We start from the raw sequence: 23,166 nt of genomic DNA, 5'->3' as shown, positions 1-23,166 counted from the left end.
CACCATACATGCTGTTTTTTACATAACTATTTATGTGGGGCTATGGTGGACATCATACTGCATATGGGGGGCTGTAGTAGACATAATACTATATATGTGGACTGTGGTGGTGACCATGCTATACAGTATATTGGAGACTTGTTGTGGATATCATACCATATGGGTGCCTGTGGTGACCATCCTACTGTATAGGGGGACAGTGTGAGGAGCAGTTACAGTTTGAATAGGGCAGCATGGTGGGCAATATGAGGGCATAATGTGAAGAGAGGGCACAGAATGGATATATAGAGGGGACAGTGTGAAACAGGGGCACAATATTGAGAGGGGTTAGAATGGCTGGGGAACCGTGTGGAGAAATAGAAAGTGTAATTGAAAATTAGAGAGGGGACAGCCATGGTATAGGCCCTGGTTCATAAGGGCGTATGGTGTGGCGGTTATAACTTAAAATGGTAGACAGTGTTTAGGTCACATACCATAGGAGGTTTATTTAGGGTACAATATGGACAGATATTTTTATGTAAAGAGCATTTTAACACTTTTGCCCCAGAGCCTGTTTTGCCTTCGCGACCGGGCCAATTTATGTGTCACTTTATGAGGTCATAACTCTAGAACGCTTTGACAGATCCCGGTGATTCTGAGAATGTTTTCTTGTGACATTTTGTACTTCATGATAGTGGTAACATTTCTTTGATATGACTTGCGTTTATTTGTAAAAAAATTGGAAATTTAGCGAAACTGTTGAAAATTTAGCAATTTTCACATTTGAATTTTTATGCCATTAAATCAGAGTCATATCGCACAACATAGTTAATATATAACATTTCCCACATGTCTACTTTACATCAGCACAATTTTTGAAACATCATTTTTTTTGTTAGGAAGTTATAAGGATTTAAAATTGACCAGCGATTTCTCATTTTTTCAGCAAAATTTACAAAACCATTTTTTTAGGGACCACCTCACATTTGAAGTGAATTTGGGGGGTCAATATGACACAAAATATCCAAAAGTGACACCATTCTAAATACTGCACCCCACAAGGTACTCAAAACCACATTCAAGAAGTTTAGTAACCCTTCAAGTGCTTCACAGGAATGAATGAAATGTGGAAGGAAAAAATAAACATTTACTTTTCTTTCACAAAAATTTTCCTTTAGACCTATTTTTTTTTACTTTCACAAGGGTAACAGAAGAAAATGGACCATACATTTTGTTTTGCAATTACTCCTGAGTATGCCGATACCCAATATGTGAGGGAAAACTACTGTTTGGGCACACGGCAGGGCTCGGAAGGGAAGGAGAGCCATTTGACTTTTTGAATGTAAAATATGCTGGAATAATTAGCGCACGTCATATCATGTTTGGAGAGCACTGATGGGTCTAAACAGTGTAATCCCCCAACCATTGACACCATTTTGGAAACTAGATGCCTTAGGGAACTTATCTAGATGTGTACTGAGCACCTTAAACCCACAGGTGCTTCACAGAAGTTTATAACGTAGAGCTGTGGAAATTAAAAAAATAGCATTTTTCCCTAATAAATCTTTTTAGCTCCATATTTTGCATTTTTATAAGGGTAAAAGGTGAAATTGCTCTATACAATTTGTTGTGCCATTTCTCCTGAGCATGCCGATACCGCATATGTGGGGGAATACTACTGTTTGGGTGCACGGCAGGGTTTGGAAGGGAAGGAGCGCCATTTGACTTTTGGAATGCAAAATTGGCTGGAATCAATAGCAGACGCCATGTTGCGTTTGGAGAGCCCCTGACGTGCCTAAACAGTGGAAACCCCCAACAAGTGACCCTGTTTTGGAAACTAGACCCCTCTCTAGGAATGTATCTAGATCTCTGATGAGCACCTTGAACCTCCAGGGGCTTCACAGAATTTTATAATATAGCCGTCAAAATAAAAAAAAACATTTATACCACAAAAATGCTATTTTAGCCCCCACCTTTTTATTTTCACAAGGGTAGCAAGAAAAAATGCACAACAAAGTTTGTTGTGCAATTTCTCCTGAGTATGCCAATACCCAGTACGTGGTGGAAAACTACTACAGTGCAGCTTTTGCTGCATTGGTTTGAGGGGGCCATGTCAGATTGGCAGAACCCCTGAGGTGCCAGAACAGCAGAAACCCCTGTAAGTGACCCCATTTTACAAACTACACATCTTGATATGGAAATTTGGGTTGGATAAATTTAACCCTGTGTGTGCTGTGGCCGCTCCCAATAAGACTGAGTATTTTGAGCGCTCAAGGAATGAGACTGCAGCACCATTGTGTCAGAACAACATTCCATCAATACTGAAACTTTATTGTACATACATAGTGTTATATTTTCATATAGAAAGGAGTGGATAGGGGTTGTTAGGGGTGGTTAGTTAATTACCATATTGTCTAGCTCCTCTGTCATTGGTTATCTAAACATATATGGAATATTGTGATTAATGCACATATGACTGCTGATTAAGCAACTAAAATGTAGCCCTGCATCTAGGACAAAGTTGAGACATCTGATCAGCACTTAATACATCTGGCGTTGTTCGGCTTTTGAGATGGAAAACCCCCATACAATCTGTCTGGCTTATATCAGTTTATGTCAGCCATTTTAAGCCATTGATTATAATGTATATATTAGCTGTGAGTATATGAGTATATATAATTATAGAGCAGTATACATGCAAGTGAGATCTACATGATATATATATTTCTATCACAATCTCAATGAGTTCATCTATGGGTGCAGTGATCATATTGACACCACAAGTGTGTCACAGAATTTGATACCATTGGACAGTGAAGAAACAATAATTACATTTTTTCATAAAAAAATTGTTTTAGCCCCAGATTTTACATTTTCACACTGAGAAATGGGTACAAATGGTACCTAAATGTGTTACAGAATTTCTTCTGAACTTGGCAATACCCCATATGTGGCTGTACAATACTGCTTAGCCACACAGCAAGATTCTAAAGGGACGTAGCGCTATTTGACTCTTGGAGAACAAATTATTATAGAATAGTTTCCAGAGCACTTTGGGGTTTATATCTAAATCTCTGAGTGACGTGACATATGAAACCCCTGATCCATTCACTATAATGAGGCAGCAGAGTTACTCTGGACTCCGTCTGGCCTCTGTTCAGCAGTGTCCTTTTCAGAGGTGCTCAAAACTGGCTGACTGGGCTTTTATGTCTGAGTAAAAAGACAGACACCACCGGATCACAGGTCTTATGGCATCCACAGAGTCGCCATCTGCCTCATTATAGGGAATCTTCTGCTGGGGATTCCATCTGAATCACCTATTTCACAGATTTACATGGAAACCCCGGTGTAAACGCTCAGCACAGTGCGTGGGATAAATGTGTACCGAGCCTTACTGCGATGTTTGGGAGGCAGAATGAAAATATCAACAGCATTTGAAGAATTGGTTTTATTTATTTTTTACACTGTTTCTCATGCAATATAAGTGATTAGGTGACTTTATTCTTTGGGTCGGTGCGATTACAGCGATACCAGATTTATATTGGGTTTTTATATTTGATTGCTGTCACACACTAAAAGACGCTTTTTATTGCAAAAACAAGTTTTTGCATCACTATGTTTTGAGAGCTATAATTTTTCCATATTTCTGCCGACACAGTCATGTGATGTCTTGTTTTTTTGCTGATGTTTTTATTTGTACCATTTTCGGGCACATGACATTTTTTGATCGCTTTCTCTTCTGATTTTTGGGAGACAGAATGATCAAACATCAGGAATTCAGGAATTGCTTTTCTTATTTGTTTTAATGACGCTCCATGTGTAGTAAAATTAATAAGGCAGCTTTATTCTTCGCGTCAGTATTTTTACAGTGATACCACATTTATTTTTTTTTTACGTTTTGCCGCTTTTTTACAATAAAAACAATTTTATGGAAAAAATAATTGTTTTTGCATCACTTTATTCTGAAAGCTATAACTTTTATGTTTAAGCTGTTGGAGCTGTATGGCAGCTTGTTTTTTGCGATACAAGATGACGTTTTTATCGCTACCATTTTTATTTTGATATGACTTTCTGATCGCGTTTTATTCTACTTTTTGTTTGGCGGCATGATGAAAAAGCAAAGGTTTTTGCTTTGCTTTTTGTATGGTGTGCATCGAAGGAGTGAACAAGTGTGACCATTTTATAGGTTCGCTCGTTCTGGAAGCAGCGATACCAAAAATGTGTGCTTTTTTGTTTTTACATATATATATATATTTATTGATTTAATATTTTTTCTTTTTTTAATTTTATTTTGTGATTTTTTTTCATAGTTTTAAAACATTTTTTTTATTCTTTTTTTTTTACTTTTTTACTTAGTCCCTGTATGGGACTTCAATTTTTATTTTTCTGATCACTGGTCTCTTACAATGCAATACACATGTATTGCATTGTATGAGACCTGTCAGTGTTGCACAAGCAGATCACTGAGCTGCAGGCTGAGTCTAACAGGCCATGGTAGCTGGCAGACCCGGAGGTCACCACATGACCTCCAGTTGCCTGGACAACACGGGATCCCTGTGATGTGATCAGATCTTATCACGGGGGGGGGGGGCATTGGAGAGGTGAGTATAGCTGGGGTCTCCCTCTGCTATCTTCTAAATGCCGCGATCGTGGCTTCTAGAAGATAGCAAAGGGGTAACATCATTGGGACCTGATCTAATCAGGTCCTGATGATGTCACCTGTCAGAGCAACCGCCGACCACCCACCAATCCTAAACGTCGGCGCTGCAGAGAGCCCAGCAGGTGCCGACGTATATATCTACTGTGTGTGTTTGGGAAGACGTTAATAACATTCTAATTTTTAAGGTCACTGTGTGGTGATGCGCTGCAAAAGACCAGAGATGAGGGAGGTCTGCAGAGAAAAGCTGTAGATGTGAAAAGTTACTGTATCATGACATCTAGACGTCATGGAGTTAATAAGAAAGAGTCAACTCCAGAAACATGTCATCTATAAGATACCTGGATGTAAATTTTTATATGTAATATTGTGTGCGTCTTATCAGTACTGTGGTTCCTGTATGATGCACAGTCTGATGATGGCTGTTAATAACAACTCTCATTATTTTCTTACCATTGTTAAGGACATGCTGCAGTAGGGAATAGGGATGTAGGTTCATGCAATACAATTGTTTATGGGCTTACTTGGCATTACCCTTGATTGTTGTACTAAGCTTGGTTCTTGTATTCAATTACTTTTGGTTCTGGTGACATATTTATGTACTGATGGTGGTTCTGGTGATGTAGTCATGTACTGATGGAGGTTCTAGTGATGTATTTATTTGTTGATGATATTTCTGATGCTACATTCAAGTACAATTGATGGCTCTGGTGCTTTAGTTATGTACTGATGATGATTTTGGTTTCGCATTTGTGTATTGAGGATGATTCTGGTGATAAATATATCACCAGAATCATCATCACTATGTGAATACAGCAACAAAGTAACCGTCACTACATGAATATGTCACCAGAACCAGAATACACGTAGTCAGAATTGTTGGTACCCCTCATTTAATGACCGAAAAACCCACAATGGTCACAGAAATTACTTGAATCTGATAAAAGTAATAATAAATAAAAGATCTATGAAAATAAAGAAATGGAAGTCAGACATTGCTTTTCAACCATGCTTTCACAGAATATTAAATCAAATAAAACTGATGAAATAGGCCTGGACAGAAATTATGGTCCCCTTAACTTAATATTTTGTTGTTATCAGATTCAAGTTATTTATGTGACCATTGTGGGCTTTTCTGTCATTAAACAAGGGGTACCAACAGTTTTGGCCGTGTGTACATAACCAGAACCATGATCAGTATATGAATACATCACCAGAACCACCATCAGTTTTGTTCAACTGTATTTGATGCATGATAGACTCAATAACTATCAGACATATCACTTATCTAAAATGATGGTCTGTTTATTTTCCTTTAGGGTATCTGCCAAATGCTGGACACCTTAATTGAAACCAAATGGCCCTCATTATAGTTAAGCTATATTAGTTTCCATGGTTACCCGACATTTAAAATATAGAATGTCGAATAAACATCGCTATTTTTCCCCTGTATTGTGTAAATGGTCATCAAAAAATGATTGAGCCTATATCTAACTTTGCAATTGCACTCCCTGTTAAATCACATCACTAAAGTACACCACTTTTGTTTACTTTTGCTGACCTTTTTCTGAAAAAGGTAACAATAATATTAGAAATGGTCATCAGAGCTTGTTACCTAACCCAGGGGCCGACATATCACTGGTGCAATCTGTGCAGCTGCACTGCGGCCCAAAAGTTAAAGGGTTCAATTATGTCACCAAACCAGGTAGAATTGTGCATTATGATGAGCGATTGGATTGCTCCTATTCTATCTGTGTCCACCACTGAGCTAACCCATTGGAGGGGGAGGTGGGAGGTGCATTAGAGGTTCTGTTTCGTTAGTCTCTGACCTATCTCTTTGCTTTGAGGTGTGGGGGAGCGCCATTGGCTTCATCTGTCTAGGGCACTAAAATACATTTTCTCACCCCCTGGCTGTCCATATGCAATTTGTTTTGTTTTTTTTAATCAGCATTTATTAATATTTTACAGGACCATTTACAATTTCTTGTGTTACAGCATTGTAATGTGTCCACAAATTCAGAAGTTATTCTGTGGCTCCATATGGCATCCAATTTGTTTCCAACACTCATTGAATTACAGAGTCAAATTGCAGCATGCTGCGATTACTTCTCATGCCGAATACAGCTGAGAAAAAATACTCAGATCTGCAATGCCTCATTGGCTAACATTGGTCCAAGTGCAATATGATTTTTAGGGGCCCTTAGGCCACATGCACACATTCAGTATTTGGTGAGTTTTTTACCTCAGTATTTGTAAGCCAAAACCAGGAGTGGGTGATAAACGCAGAAATGGTGCATATGTTTCTATTATACTTTTCCTCTGACTGTTCCACTCCAGAAAGGCCGTACTGGGGGGCCCATGGCACTTAAGGGGAGGCCGCCATGACGGGGTTACGTGGGACCTGGGGAGCTGGAGCAGTTTAGAGGGGGTACAGTGGTAAGGGTTAACTGGAATTTGAAGGGGTGGCTTAAGGGGCATTTTTTGAATGAAGGGGGTGGAACCAGGGGACTGCAGGGAGGGGGCACATAAAAAGGGGCACGCTCCTCAAGCAGGCATCCATTTTAGGTGCCTGCGTGACAAGTGTGGAATCTCTGTCACACTTACCAGCATGGAAATTGAAGCAATCCTCCAGCGTCTCCGGGCGGCAGCCAGCTCCCAGGGGACAGATTGGCTGAATGCTTCTGTCAACAGCCTTCTCCAGGGGACATCGGATGCTCCATCGCAGGCACAGCAGGTCGGGCGCCGGCCGCGGAGGTCCAGGCCTCCGGCGCGCCTAAGCCCTGACATGATCCCCAGGGCCCGGCGCCGAAATAGGAGCCCCTCCAGGGACCCTCCGGTAAGCAGCGCTGTCCCCTCCACCTCACAGCGCAGCGCCGGGAGGAATCCTCCAGTACGGCGGGGCCTACAACGGGGGGCGGATCCTTCCTCCCCTCCTTCTGTGTCCGGGCGGCAAGGTACGACAGGAGCAGGAGCCGGAGCGGCGGCCGCCAGCATGTCCGCTGGCGCCGCTCAGCGTGGGAGGCAGAGACAGCCGAGGAAGCGGGGGCCGGGTGCGGTGGCCCCTCAGCGACGGGGACAATGCGGGCGGCAGTCGGCTGGCCCTGGCATCAGCATGCGGCCCTCTGCAGCGCACAGTTCCGGAGCTTACAGCACAGCTGCGCCCTCTGCTGGTGGTGGCCAGGATGTGATGGGATCTGCGCCCTCTGCTGCTGATGGCCGGGATTTTCCTGTATCAGCGCCCTCTGCTGGTGGTGGCCGGGATTTTCCTAGATCAGCGCCCTCTGCTGGTAGTGGACGGGATTTTCCTGGATCAGCGCCCTCTGCTGGTGATGGCCGGGATTTTCCAGTTTCAGGCAGGCGACATTCCGTCGCTTCGGGAGGCAGTACAAGGGACGTATCCGTGGCAAGGAGCCACACATCTTCCAGCGGGCGGCAGGATGCTGGCTCGGCCTATTCCCCATCCGCAGCGCCAGGGCAGTCGTCGGCATCATCGGGTCGCCAGTACACGGATATGGCCGCCAGGAGCTCGGCGGTCAACATCGCAGATCAAGCCGGACTGGATCCAGGACACCTTCGGCTGGGAGCTGGATCTTCGGCTGCTGGGCTCACAGCACCCAGGCAGCTAGGTGAGAACATTTTCCCTATGGTTAATATGCCAGGCTTAGTTTTCCCTGAAGCTAGGAATACTGATATTACCCCGGGAGTTGCTAGTGGGGGTATGGGTTTAATCCTTAGAGGTTTAGGGGAGTTAGCGGGCTTGTGGGGGTCCGGGCTTAGCAGAGGGTCTTTGCCGTCAGCGGCTTGGTTAGGTAATACGGGATCGCTTGAGGGGTCTAGAGAGGTGACCGAGATTACGGGTACGTCCAGCAGCGCGGGTCCTGCGTCAAATACTGGGGGCTCATCAAGGGAGAATAGCGGAGCAGCACCGGCGTTATCCGTAGGGCCCGGGTCATTGATTGATGGGTCAGGTGAAGGAGCTTTGCAGGATAAGGAAAAGGAGGACGTCCCGCGACTGGATGATGCAGCAAAGGGGGAGGTCTATGTCTGCTTTGAGGGCCCGTTAGGGGCACACTTAAAGCAAGAAGTTAGAGAAAAAATCTGGAAAGGGGAGTACATAGAAATATTTTCACTTTTACCCCTAGAGAGATTTAACTTGGATAGACTTAGAAGGGAGGACTCCAAAAAAGAAGATGAGGAAAAACGGAGATTTAGGCTGATTCCCAGATCATTTTCTAATTGGCTGCAAGCTTTCGCTATTATGGCTAGCGTAATTGGGGAAAAGGCCCCGGAAAATTGCTCGGCGTTATTCTGTTACTTAGATGCCATAGCGGAGGCTTACAGGACCTATGGGGGACAGGGATGGCTACGCTATGACGAACAGTTTCGTCAGCGGAAAGCCTTTAGGCCAAATATCAGGTGGGATCACAAGGACATAGCGTTGTGGATGAGAGTTATGGTCCCAGCCCGTTTAGGTCAGACCAGCCAGCCTTTTCAAGGGGGCGCCGGGAGTTCGGGACAGTCAGGACACTCGGCGGCTTTGCAGAAGGGACTGTGTTTCGCCTTCAATGATGGGGTATGCAGATTCGGGAGTAAGTGCAAATTTAGGCACGAGTGTTCATCGTGCGGGGGGGTGCATAGTGCCTCAAAATGTTTCAGAGGTAACAGACAAAAAGCTGGAGAGTCAGCTGAAAAAAGGGGTGACTCCAGTGCAGTGGGTCGTGATGGAGGCCTTTCTAAGTAGATACCCTGATAGGTCAGCTGCGGTTTTATTGCGCGACGGTTTTAAGGAAGGTTTCAAAATTCCTTGTGTTGAGCAGGACGTTAGTTTAAAAAGAAAAAATTTGAAATCGGCGTTACAATTCCCGGAAGTTGTGTCAGATAAGTTGAATAAGGAAGTTGCTCTGGGAAGAATGGCAGGCCCGTTTGTCGCCCCCCCGATTGCAAACCTGAGGGTGTCACCTCTTGGTGTGGTCCCTAAGAAGGAACCTAATAAATTTAGGTTAATCCATCACCTATCGTTTCCGAAGGGATCTTCGGTCAATGATGGTATTGATCCCAAGTTGAGTTCGGTGTCGTATTTATCATTCGATTCAGCGATGGAGTGGGTTCGAGCATGTGGAAAGGGGGCTAAGTTGGCGAAGACCGACATTGAAGCGGCCTTTCGCTTGTTGCCTGTTCATCCCGACAGTTTGCACTTATTAGGTTGTTTTTGGGATGGCGGCTTCTTTGTTGATCGTTGACTTCCAATGGGTTGCTCAATTTCATGCGCTTACTTTGAGGCCTTCAGCACGTTTCTAGAATGGGTGGTGAAAGATGTGTCTGGGATTCGCTCATGTTCGCATTACCTAGACGACTTTTTGTTTATAGGGCCAGCGGAATCAGCAGATTGTTCGATTTTGTTGCACACAATGGAGAGTGTGGCAAAAAACTTCGGTGTGCCTTTGGCGGAGGACAAAACAGTTGGTCCGGTGACAGTGTTGAGCTTCCTAGGCATTGAAATTGACACGGTAGCGATGGAGTGTAGGCTACCTGCAGATAAGCTTACCGCGTTGCGTCAGGATGTGGTTAATGCGATTGGTTTGAAGAAGATAAATTTGCGCAGTTTGCAATCATTGTTAGGGAAACTAAACTTTGCATGTAGGATCATGCCGATGGGTCGAGCGTTTTGCCGCCGCTTATCCTTGGCAACGGTAGGGGTGAAGTCCCCTTTGCATTTCATCAGGATAAAGAAAGAGTTCCGGGATGATTTGAAGGTGTGGGCGGCTTTTCTTGACGAGTACAATGGCAGATCTCTGTGGATTCAGCCTGTGGCAGATGCCGCCTCCTTGGGCATTTTGATTCATGTCATTGAACTGAGCGGCTTTGGTCTGTTCTTTCAGGGTAGCTGGTCGGCAGCGGCCTGGCCAGATGAATGGAAAGTGGAAGGGTTGACAAACAATCGGTTACTGCTGCATTTGTTCCCCAGGGTAGTTGCGTTGGCCCTGTGGGGCGACAAGTTGAGGAATTTAAAAATTTCTTTTCATTGCGAGCATGTAGGAACAGTGATGGCGGTAAACTCATCAGCAGTTACCCCTGCAGTAGTGAAGGTCTTGCAGCACGTGGTTTTTCTGGGTCTTAAGTTTAATTCTTGGATTGTATCTGAAGTAGACTTGTCAGCGCCTGATCCAATAGTTGTTGCTCTTTCTCAATTTCAGTGGCAGCTTTTCCGGGATTTGGCACCACAGGCGGAGAGCGTGGGTCTGGAGTGTCCGGTGGAATTATGGAACCTGCCGCGAGGGCTGTAACGGAGTTATTTACCAAATCGCTCGCGGATTCATCTTGGTCTCATTATAATCAGTCGTGGAGCCTGTGGGAATCCTGGTTGTCAAGTCTGGATCAGGATATAGAGGAGGAGTATGGTTTGTTGTTATTCCTCGGTCATCATTGGGAGGCAGGTTGGTCGGTTACACGTTTGAATAAGTTTTTGGCGGGGCTAGCCTTCAACCTTAAATGCAGGGGATGTAAGGACATAACGAAATCCTTTTTGGTTCGGCAAGTTGTTCGGGGTTGGAAGAAAGGTTGGAAGGCTTCGGACGGGCGGCGACCCGTGTCTTATGAGGTGCTTTCAGCCATTGGTCGGAAGTTGCAGGAGGTGTGTTTTTCTGAATGGGAAGTGGTTTTGTTCCGGGTAGCCTTCTCTTTGGCTTTCTTCGGGGCATTTCGGTTAGGTGAGTTGGTTAGCCCGTCCGTTAGTAAAAAAGGTACTTTGTTGAGAGAAAACGTTGATGTTGAAGGGAACAAGGTTGTGGTGTTTGTTAAAGCCTCTAAAACGGACGTGTACGGGAAAGGGTGCAAAGTGGTGCTGTTCAATGTTGAAGGATCCCCAGTGTGCCCGGTGGCATCCGTGAAGGAGTACATGGCAAAGGGCGGTGTGTTAGATGAGCCATTCTTGGTGCACGAAAATGGGTCTTTCTTGTCCCGTTTTCAGTTTATTTCGGTATTTAGGAAATGTTTGGCCGCAGCGGGCTTATCTGCAGCACAATATAGCGGTCACTCGTTCAGGATCGGGGCAGCGACCGAAGCTGCTAGGTTGGGCCTTGGTGAGGAGGTGGTTTGGAGAATTGGGAGGTGGGAATCTTCAAGATTCCGGTCGTATGTTCGCCCAAACCTATTGTGAATTAGGGGTTGTGGTAAGTTAATTGTTTGTTGATTTTCTTTCTTGGTTGCAGGGGCTGATCCGGTGCTCGTCTGGATCATGGGGCACTCGTATGTGGTGTGGGCTGCATTGCGTGCTGCTGTTCGTCCAGACGGTCGTCAATTGGGTCTTTCTCGAGACACAGTGACATTGCGATGGATCGGTAAAAGGGGGATGGTGTGGAAGGAATGGTTACCGGAATTCCATCGTTTTGTTAGACTGGATAGAGTGCCAGAGATTGTGGTGATTCACCTAGGGGGAAATGATTTGGCTAAACGGTCTTGTAGGGGGCTGATTAAGGATATTAAATTTGATATCCTGAGGTTCTGGGTCATGTTTCCAAAGGTGCTTTTGGTGTGGTCTGACATCATTCCACGTAAAAGTTGGCGAGGTGCTAGGTCCCTTGAGGGGGTGAATAGGGCTCGGATCAAAATAAACAGGGCCATATCTCGGTTTATGGTGAGGAATGGCGCGTTGGCCGTGAGACATGTGGACTTGGAATCGGGTCAAGGAGCTTACTGGAGAGCTGATGGAGTACACCTGAACGCGGTGGGAAATGATATGTGGTGTTTGGCCATCCGCAGTGGCATTGAATTAAGCTTGAAGGTGTGGAGGGACATGAATGGCTAAGGTGTCAGGCCATTCGTGTTCTTGGCGGGGGTGGAGGTCCTCGAAGTCGGTGGAAATGGTAAATGGTGGTTCAATGGGGGGGGATCTTGAGAGGTCCTGGACCCCCCATAAGAGAATTTAACAAGGCGCGGTACGGTTATCCCGCGTGAAGTGGATTTATGGGCCCCTGGCATGGGGGTGGGTTCGGTGGACCAGGATTGGGGGTTAGCTATCCCTGAGCTGGTGCTTTACGGCTGGGGGTAAGACTCATCCTGGGCTGAACATTGTGGAATTTTGGGATGCTGAGTTCTATAATTTTGGGGCTTCGAGGACCGCCCCTCCTATTCTGGGTTGTTATAAAAGTTATGTTATCTTTTATTTAATAAAATGGCTGCTGTGGCCAATTAAATCCAACATATGTCTCAGTCTGTTTTTGTGTATGATAGAAGTTTATTCTTTAGATGGTCATGGGGACTGTTTAAGGGGATTGGGGAATTTTTTCCAGGTCACGGAACTCACGTATACCCTATGTCAAGAAAGGCCATACTGGGGGGCCCACGGCACTTAAGGGGAGGCCGCCATGACGGGGTTACGTGGGACCTGGGGAGCTGGAGCAGTTTAGAGGGGGTACAGTGGTAAGGGTTAACTGGAATTTGAAGGGGTGGCTTAAGGGGCATTTTTTGAATGAAGGGGGTGGAACCAGGGGACTGCAGGGAGGGGGCACATAAAAAGGGGCACGCTCCTCAAGCAGGCATCCATTTTAGGTGCCTGCGTGACAAGTGTGGAATCTCCCGCCCACCCTCCCTTTTGATTAGGGTAATGGGGGGGGGGAAGTCGCCCATGAGGCTTCGGGTTCTGTTTTAAGAGACGTTTAAGTGTATTTATTTTGTTCTGTGAATGCTGTTAGGTTATTGTCACGGCAGTTTGGCGGGGGTGGAGGTCCTCGAAGTCGGTGGAAATGGTAAATGGTGGTTCAATGGGGGGGGGATCTTGAGAGGTCCTGGACCCCCCATAAGAGAATTTAACAAGGCGCGGTACGGTTATCCCGCGTGAAGTGGATTTATGGGCCCCTGGCATGGGGGTGGGTTCGGTGGACCAGGATTGGGGGTTAGCTATCCCTGAGCTGGTGCTTTACGGCTGGGGGTAAGACTCATCCTGGGCTGAACATTGTGGAATTTTGGGAGGCTGAGTTCTATAATTTTGGGGCTTCGAGGACCGCCCCTCCTATTCTGGGTTGTTATAAAAGTTATGTTATCTTTTATTTAATAAAATGGCTGCTGTGGCCAATTAAATCCAACATATGTCTCAGTCTGTTTTTGTGTATGATAGAAGTTTATTCTTTAGATGGTCATGGGGACTGTTTAAGGGGATTGGGGAATTTTTTCCAGGTCACGGAACTCACGTATACCCTATGTCATGGCTTTGGCTTACAAATACTGAGGTAAAAAAACTCACCAAATACTCAATGTGTGCATGTGGCCTTAGAGTTCGCTCTCAGTCCCATTCTCCTCCAGAAAAGTGGGACAAATTGTTCTCACTTGTCATCCGTGTGCTGTTCGTATACAGTCCATTGTTTTTACTCAGCAGCTGTTAATATATTCTTCATTGGCAAACTTCTTTAAAAGCACACATTTTTCAATTCTATACTATGTCTTAATTAATTACATCCCAAACTAAGATTCATTTCCTTCAGGATAAGCAAACTCATCTTAATCTGTAAGCTTAACATTTTGAAATAGCATAAAAAAAAATGTTTGGCTAAAAAAAATAATGTTATTAAAAAAAATGGATGGCTGTTTAATAATCAACAAGGTTGCATTTTTTATGCCAGATTAAAAAGCAGTCTGAACAAAAAAGGTTCTGCCATGCTTATAGCACCACCTTGTGCTAAAACACAATATGAATCACCACAAAATGTGGAAATAGCCTCTTCGCCTAACCACCTAACAAAATGTGGTAAATGCCTGGTCTTCAGAATATTTTCACCAAATATCTTCTTAAAGGGAATATATCATCAGGTTTTTGCTATTCTATCAGAGTTCAGAATCATCTAGGGTCAGAGATCCCATTTCCAGCAATGTACGACTTAATGGACAATATGCAGGGGCAGCACTGTGGCTGCCATCCTGGGTTCAAATCCCATCAGCGACAACATTTGCAAGGAGCTCATTCTCTGTGAGTTTCCTACAGTTTCCCCCTCAACTACAAAGATACAGGTGCTTCTCACAAAATTAGAATATCCTCAAAAAGTTAATTTATTTCAGTTCTTCAATACAAAAAGTGAAACTCATATATTATATAGAGTCATTACAAACAGAGTGATGTATTTCAAGAGTTTATTTCTGTTAACGTTGATGGCTATGGCTTACAGCCAATGAAAACCAAAATGTCATTATCTCAGTAAATTAGAATACTTTATAACATCAGCTTGAAAAAATGATTAAAATCTGAAGCGTTGGCCTACTGAAATGTATGTTCAGTAAATGCACTCAATACTTGGTCAGGGCTCCTATTGCATCAATTACTGCATCAATGCGTAGCATGGAGGCGATCAGCCTGTGGCACTGCTGGGGTGTTATGGAAGCCCAGGTTGCTTTGATAGCAGCCTTCATCTCATCTACATAGTTGGGTCTGGTGTCTCTCATCTTCCGCTTGACAATACCCAATAGATTCTCTATGGGGTTAAGGTCAGACGAGTTTGCTGGCCAATCAAATACAATGAAACTGTTGTTTTTAAACCAGGTATTGGTACTTTTGGCAGTGTAGACAGGTGCCAAATCCTGCAGGAGAATTAAATTTCCATCTCCAAAATGCTAGTCGGCAGAGGGAAGCATGAAGTGCTCTAAAATTTCCTGGTAGACGGCTGTGCTCACTTTGGTCTAGATAAAACACAGTGGACCTACATCAGCAAATGACATGGCTCCCCAAACCATCACTGATTGTGGAAAATTCACACTAGACCTCGAGCAGCTTGGATTGTGTGCCTCTCCACTCTTCCTCCATTTTTTTATGCTGAAAGTGCTCCTCTTGGCTTATACTCGAGTCATTGTCCCAGGGGATCGGCGGGGAGGGGGATCGGCGGGGAGGCAGATCAGCAGGAGTCAGAGGCTGTCACATCATACTCACCTCCTCCCGGCGCGGTCTCTGCACGTCCCTGCTTCTCAGATGGTCTCCGGCACTGGCAGCTCTTCCTGTATTCAGCTATCACGTGGTACTGCTTATTAAAGTAATGAATATGGACGCGCCTCCATTCCCATAGGTGTGGAGCACATATTCATTACTTTAATGAGCCATACCATGTGACCGCTGAACATAGGAAAAAACTGCCAGCACGTGCCAGAGACCATCGGAGAAGCAGGGACTAGCAGAGACTGCACTAGGAGGGGGTGAGTATGATGGGGGAGTGTGAGCCATGCAATATTCACCTTTTCCACCGCCGCACTGTGTCTTCCACGTCCTCTGGCTGTGACGTTCAGGTCAGAGGGCATGAAGATGTGTTTAGTGCATGCCTTCTTCCTGAACAGTCAGCCAGAGGACCCAAAAGACACAGCGGCACGCGGCGGTGGAACGGGGACAGGTGAATATCGCAAATGCTGGGGGCCTGAGCCAGCGGCTACACTGGCACCTAGAGCGCTGGTGTCCCCGCCTGCTCAGGACACCGACACCTGGCGCCCAGTGACTAGAGTTGAGTATGTAGTTTTTTTTTTATCGCAGCATATGGGGCATATTATTCTATGGAGCATCTTATGGGGCCATCAACCTTTATGGAACAAACCGAGAGAGAATGGAGTACATGTCCGTAAAAATTGAAATTTTATTATACCATTAAAATGACATACACAATTTGAACAATACTACAAAACATAAATAAGAAATCATGCATGGGGTGGGTAGCACAGACTAACACTATTGGTACTGTCCATCACCAACGCCAAATTATAAAGACATCAACTACCTATGTAAGTATTGTAACAGCAGAGCACAGAATAAAGTGGAAAGTAAATGAACTAAATAGAGAAAAACATAGTAAAGCCCTGTACACAGGCTATTACCAGAGGTAACTATATGTAAAAGTCCATTCCATGCTCTTACCAGCAGACAGGCGTCAGACCAGGACAGCACCGGTGCCCCATATGCAGCATATTATTGCGCACTATTGCGCACACATATCAGCTGTACAAAACAGCTGACATGTCACGGCTTTTATGTGGGCTCAGCGCCGAGCCCACATCAAAGGGGGAGACACGACATGCGCATCTACTAGTACTAGTAAGGTCTTAGGAAGTTTAATAGGTAGCATGTTCATTATGTATAATATTTTTGGTATTAAGCATGATATATTATCTTTTTCCTGCCCATCCAAGTTAAGTATGGCAGGTCATAAGATTTTAGAAGAGTTATAATGGTGTTGGTAAGTGTTAGGAAGTTACTTTGATACAGTTCTATTGGGTCGCTGGTAATTAGAACTCCTAAGTTTGATATTTTTTGAGGGCCAGGTATTTTTCTAGAGAGTCTTTATCATTTTTTGGGGGCAGTAATATTGAGGGCTTCTTATGTACATACTGTAGATTGATTGTGACGTTTGGTAATTCACTGTATTGTTCAAAAAGTTCAGTGAGTTTGAGAAAGGATTTATTAGGGTCTGTGAGTAGAAATAAAAGGTCATCATCAAAAGTTGCAGCTTTTTGTTCTAATGTTTCTACTTTTAGGCTTTGAATGGCTTGATCTTTTTATGACAGTCTCCATAACTAGTTTAAAGAAACAAGGGGAAAGAGGACATCCCTGACAGTTTTTTTTTATGTTGAAGCTCTGAGAGAAGGAGCTGTTGACTGTTATGTTTGCTGAAGGCTGGAAATAAAATGTTAAATTTGCAACAATAAATGCAGTTGGAAAAGTGAACCTTTCTGAAGTGCTTATCATGAAGTGCCAGTTATTTCTATGAAATTATTTTTCTGTGTCGGTTTAGAGGAGGGTCAGGAGAGTCTTTGTTTTACAGGCATAAGAAACTGAGTGTAGGGCACTAGTGTAATTTTGGTTTGGATGTATTAAAAAAATAAAGGGAACACTTAAACAACACAATGTAACTTCACATCAATCACACTTCTTTGAAATCAACCTGTCCAGTTATGAAGCAACACCAATTGTGAATCAATTTCTCCTGCTGTTGTGCAAATGGAAAAGACAACAGGTAGAAATGATTAGCAATTGCAGGGGGTGACCACAGACCATATTTCTGTTCTCATGCTTTTTGCCTGTTGCTTTGGTCACTTTTGCATTTTGTTACCCTAGAGGTACAGAAACCACCGGAGACTAGACGGAGGTGGACATGACTTGGGGATGGGTGGACCAAGAACTCCTGCAGCTTTAGTTTGTATTGCAGTGTAGATTTTAAACAAGAGTGTTGTTGCTTTAAGAGGAAGTTTAGATGTTTGTGCCTGGTGTATTACTGTGAGGAGGGTGGGGCTTATATAGGGGAGGCAACTCTGGCTCTCCCTCTTTCTCTCACAGGATGGACAGGAGGAAACATTACCCACCCTCCCGCCCTGTTTATAATCTTTGTCCTTAAACTTTTGAATTATTGCTTGTATAATGATAAATGTTTTATTGTATTTTTGAATTTGTCATTGTATATCTTGTACCATGTTCAATTGTATATTGGCTATAGTTATTATTTGCGGTAACCTTCTAAGCCCAAGGGAAGGGCAATCCTTCAGCCATGGTTCCCTGGAGGTTTCCTCCACAGGGGTTTTTTCCTCTCCTGCTGTAGGATGACTCTTTGTGAGTCGGGGGTTTGCCAAGTTTAGTCCCATTAATGCTTTTGCAGGGATTTCAAGTTTTTAAGTTTACAAAAATGATTTAATTATTAAAAAAAAGTGTCAAATGAGACTTGGAATTTATAACCCATCACGGCTTTGCGGTTTAGGAGTCAGGTGGAAGTTGCATACAAGTTAAGGTGGACTCATTTTAACTAATAGAGGATGTAAAACCTCATGGTGGTGAGCAGGCTCGGCTTTGGTGGCCAGCCTCAAGGATGTTGTAATGGTAACATCAATCAGGGGCGGGCACAGTAGTTAAGCACAGGAGTGAGGATAATAGGGTCATTGGTGCCCTGAAAGTTTACTGGCTGTGCTTGAATGCCAAGCCAGTGCGTGCCGCCCCTTTATGGCTGTCTGTCCTGGTGCTGTATGTCAGACAGCTGGGGATATCGCAGTACTTGTGAATCCCAATGTATTAGCACTCCACTTGACTCCTACTGTGATTATTTAATCCTGTGATTTGAATAAAAGCTGTGGCCATTTTGACAACCAAAATAATGTGTTTTGTGTATTTATTTTAGTACATAGGTTTACAGTAGTTATGGTGGTTTTAAGAAGGAGTGGAGTCCATCCCATATCCAAAAGTCATGTACAGAAGCATGAGGCGGTATCTACAACCCACAGCAGTTGCTCAGGTAGTGTAAGTCTTCCAGGATGGCACATCAATGCAAGCTGTGTCTGTCAGCACAGTGTCCAGAGCATGGAGCAGATACCTGGAGACAGGTCAGTACACCAGAAGACGTGAAGGTGGTTGTAGGAGGGCAACAACCCAGCAGCAAAAATCGCTACCTCTTCCTTTGTGCAAGGATGAACAGGGGGAGCAGTGCCAGAGCCTTGCAAAATGACCTCTAGCAGGCCACAAATGTGCATGTGTCTGTATAAACTGTCAGAAACAGATTACATGAGGGTGGTATGAGGGCCCGACGTCCCCAAGTGGGTGCTGTGCTTACAGCCCATTGGCATTTGCAAGAAAACACCAAGATTGGCAGATTCAACACTGGCACCATGGGCTCTTCGCAGATCAGAGCAGGTTCACACTGAGCACATGAGACAGACGTGACGAGTCTGCTAGCTGCAACATCCTCTAGCATGACCGGTTTGGCAGTGGGTCAGTAATGGTGTGGGGAGGCATTTCTTTGCAGGACCATACAGTCCTCCATGTGCTAGCCAGAGGTACCCTGACTGTCATTAGGTACAGGGATGAGATCCTCAGACCTATTGTGATATCATATGTAGGCGCAGTGAGCCCTGGGTTCCTTCTGATGCATGACAATTCTAGGCCTCATTTGGATGAGTGTGAGAATGGACAGATGTAGGTCAGAAGTTCCTGTATAATGAAATCATTGAGGTTATGGACTGGCCTGCCTGTTCTCCAGACCTGAATCCAATCAAGCATATCTGGGACATCATGTCTCGTTTCATCAACGAACGCCACATTGCACCACAGACTATCCCAGAGTTGACTGATGCTTTAATCCAGATTTGGGAGCAGGTCCCTCAGGAGAACATCTGCCGCCTCATCAGGAGCATGCCAAGGCATTGTAAGGAGGTCATATAGGCACGTGGGGGTCACACACACTACTGAGCATCATTTCCTTTTCTTGAAGCATGTTGGATCAGCCAGTAATTTGAGTTTCCACTTTGATTTTGAGTATCTTTCCAGACCCCCATGGGATATTAGTTGTGATTTACGTTGATCATTTTTATGTTTTATTTTTCTCAACGCTTTCCACTATGTAATTAATAAAGATTTGCATATATTTAAAAAAAAAAACAATGACAGAAACATAATGATTGATACCCTGCAGTAAATAAATAAACAGCAATAGTGCATGAAAATAATATAGGGTACTTAGTTAACATGTTTTTTGATTAAAATAAATTCAAAAGCCATCCCACCCTGGTGGTGTGATGTCTTCTGCATTTTTAAATAAAAACTCATATTGACTAAGTACTGTATATTATTTTCATGCACTATTGCTGCTTGACTGTAAAGTGGTGGGATGGTTTTTTAATTTTTTTTTTAATAAAAAAAATGTTAACTAAGTACCCTATATTATTTTCATGCACTATTGGTGCTTATTTATTTACTGCAAGATATTCAATCATTCTGTTTCTGTCTTTGTTTTTTTCTGTTCAGCCCTGCCTCCACCCCTCGAACCCTACACAGTCCCACAGCCCACTCATACAAAAACTTCACATCTGCACCATGTCCTAACCAATCACACATTAACAGTTCCCATCACCAGATCACACATATAGCCAGCAGCTTTTGTTTTGGCCCAAAGATTTTTTTAAGCCGCCACCACAACATGGTAGACACTTTTGGCCGGGCCTTACTCTACTCTAACCTATTAAACATTTGTTAAAATATGTAATACAATTTAGGTATATTTTTATTTATTTTTCAATTTTTAAATGACCAATAATATCACATACAAGGGACAAATACCATCGCACCATGACAAGATCACATGTTACCACCACAGTGATCGGATAATATCACATACAAAGAACAAATACCACAGCACCATGTCCAGGCCACATATTACCACCACATGGTGACCAGTAATACCACATACAAAGAACAAATACCACCACATCATGACCAGACCACATATTACCACCACATAGTGACCAAGTAACAGCACATACAAGGAACAAATACTGCCACACCATGGCTGGACAACATATTACCACCACATAGTGACTGAATACTACAATACTGATCATTAATAAAAACACAATACTAATATCACCATAATGCCATTATACAAAGGAGATCAGTACTTAGTATGCAGTGTCCTGGTACAAGTAATACAGTGATTACCGGTGACATTGTACACAGGAGCTCTGTATATAGTGTATAGTGTACAGGTTATACAGTGATTACCAGTGACATTATACACAGGAGCTCGTTATACAGTATCAGTGTACAGGTTATACAGTGATCAATGTCATTATACACAGGAGCTCGTTATATACTGTCAGTGTAAAGGTAATACAGTGACATTGTACACAGGACCTCTGTATATAGTATACAGTGTATAGTGTCAGTGACAGGTAACACACTGACTCACTAGTAACGTCTCTATGTGAAGTCTTTCATCTTCACTTTTTATCTTCATCCAGCACAGACCGCCATCACTTCTTCCAGCCAGGGCTCATCTCTGAAGGAAATAACACAGTTATCTTGAGCATTGCTTGCAGAACACATTACTTAATTTTTCCCCAACTTCTACACTACACCAGATGAAGAAAAAAAGGCGACATAGTGTCGCTCTGTACAGTAACATGACCGCCCCCATTTAAAACAGTATCCTCAAAAAATAAAATAAATACATCACTGTAGTAATAATATCCCTTAATTAGCCCGTATGATGATAATATGCCCCATCCTGGCCCCCATGTGTCTCATTCCTGGTTCCAGCCATATGTTCTCCCATCCTACCCTCATGAGTATAGATTCTGCCCCATGTGATGTCCCATTCTGCCCCATCTGTTCAATGATCCTGCCCCATCTGTCCCATGATCCTGCCCCATCTGTTGCCATATCCATCGTGCCCCATGATCCTGCACCATGTGTCTCCATCCTGCTCCATGATCCTGCATCATGTATCTCCATCCTGCCCCATCTGTCTCCATCCTGCCCCATATTCCTGCCCCATCTGTCTCCATCCTGCCCCATCTGTCTCCATCCTGCCCCCTGTGTCTCTATTCTTCCATGTGTCTCCATTCTTCCGCCTGGGTCTTCATTCTGCCCTGTGTCTCCATTCTGCCCCATGTGTTTCCATCCTGCCCCCTGTGTCTCCATCCTGCTTCATGTGTCTCCTTTCTGACCCTTGTGTCTCCATCCTGCCCCCTGTGTCTCCATTCGTCCATGTGTCTCCATTCTTCCGCCTGTGTCTTCATTCTGCCCTGTGTCTCCATTCTTCCATGTGTCTCCATTCTTCCACCTGTGTCTTCATTCTGCCATGTGTCTCCATTCTGCCCCATGTCTCCATTCTACCCCATGTGTTTCCATCCTGCCCCCTGTGTCTCCATCCTGCTTCCTGTGTCTCCTTTCTGCCCCCTGTGTCTCCATCCTGCCCCCTGTGTTTCCATTCTGCAACGTGTCTCCATTCATCCCGTGTCTCCATTCCCTGATGAAGCTGCACAGCGGCAGCGATATGCGTGGGACCTTTCCCACACCCTTCCCCTGGCACTCTGATTCCCGGACACCCTGGAGGCTTGTTGCACCTTGATCCTTATCAGTGCATATTCTGAGGTTTTGCCTGCTTTTGGTCTAGTCAGGTTTGACCTGACATATAAATAGGGTAGACTCAGGGTTTCTTGGAGTCTTTCATAGGAACAGAATATTACATCTATCTGATTTCCTTTTCCCTTACTTTATTCTTGCAGGCTTTCCTCACCTTTGTTATTATAGTGCGCCTTCAGGCTACAATGCTTAAACCTTAATAGGGGCTCATATTTTCTATCTATAACCGCGAGTTACACATCTCCGTTGATTTAATCATTTAAGACAAAAAAAAGTTTTGGGGGACGCCCATGTTTGTCTTTTTTGGTTTTGTTATTGGCATGAGGAATTTATATTGTGTATATATATATGCATTTGTATGCCATAGATTTTAACAGTTTTATACTATGTGTATTTATGGTTTTGGGATCGTGCTTTTTGAATAGTATGACAATTATTTAGGTGGTATAAATTTTTCTGTGAGTTAATAGCATTACACAGGACCTTATTTTGGTCAGATGCTCTCTCATGGGGAAGGAAGGGTGTGTGTAGCATGTTTTTAATTGTTTTTAAATTGGTTCATGTGTCTTTATTATAATAAAGTTTGTATTTGTCATATAACAGGTGTGCACACATTTATGCAAAGGCTTTTCTTCCTCCTTGTTGTTGTTATCCATCCTGCCCCATGTCTCCA

This window comes from Ranitomeya variabilis, chromosome 6 (genome assembly GCF_051348905.1).
Source record: "Ranitomeya variabilis isolate aRanVar5 chromosome 6, aRanVar5.hap1, whole genome shotgun sequence".
NCBI lineage: Eukaryota > Metazoa > Chordata > Amphibia > Anura > Dendrobatidae > Ranitomeya > Ranitomeya variabilis.
This window is presented reverse-complemented; position numbering follows the sequence as displayed.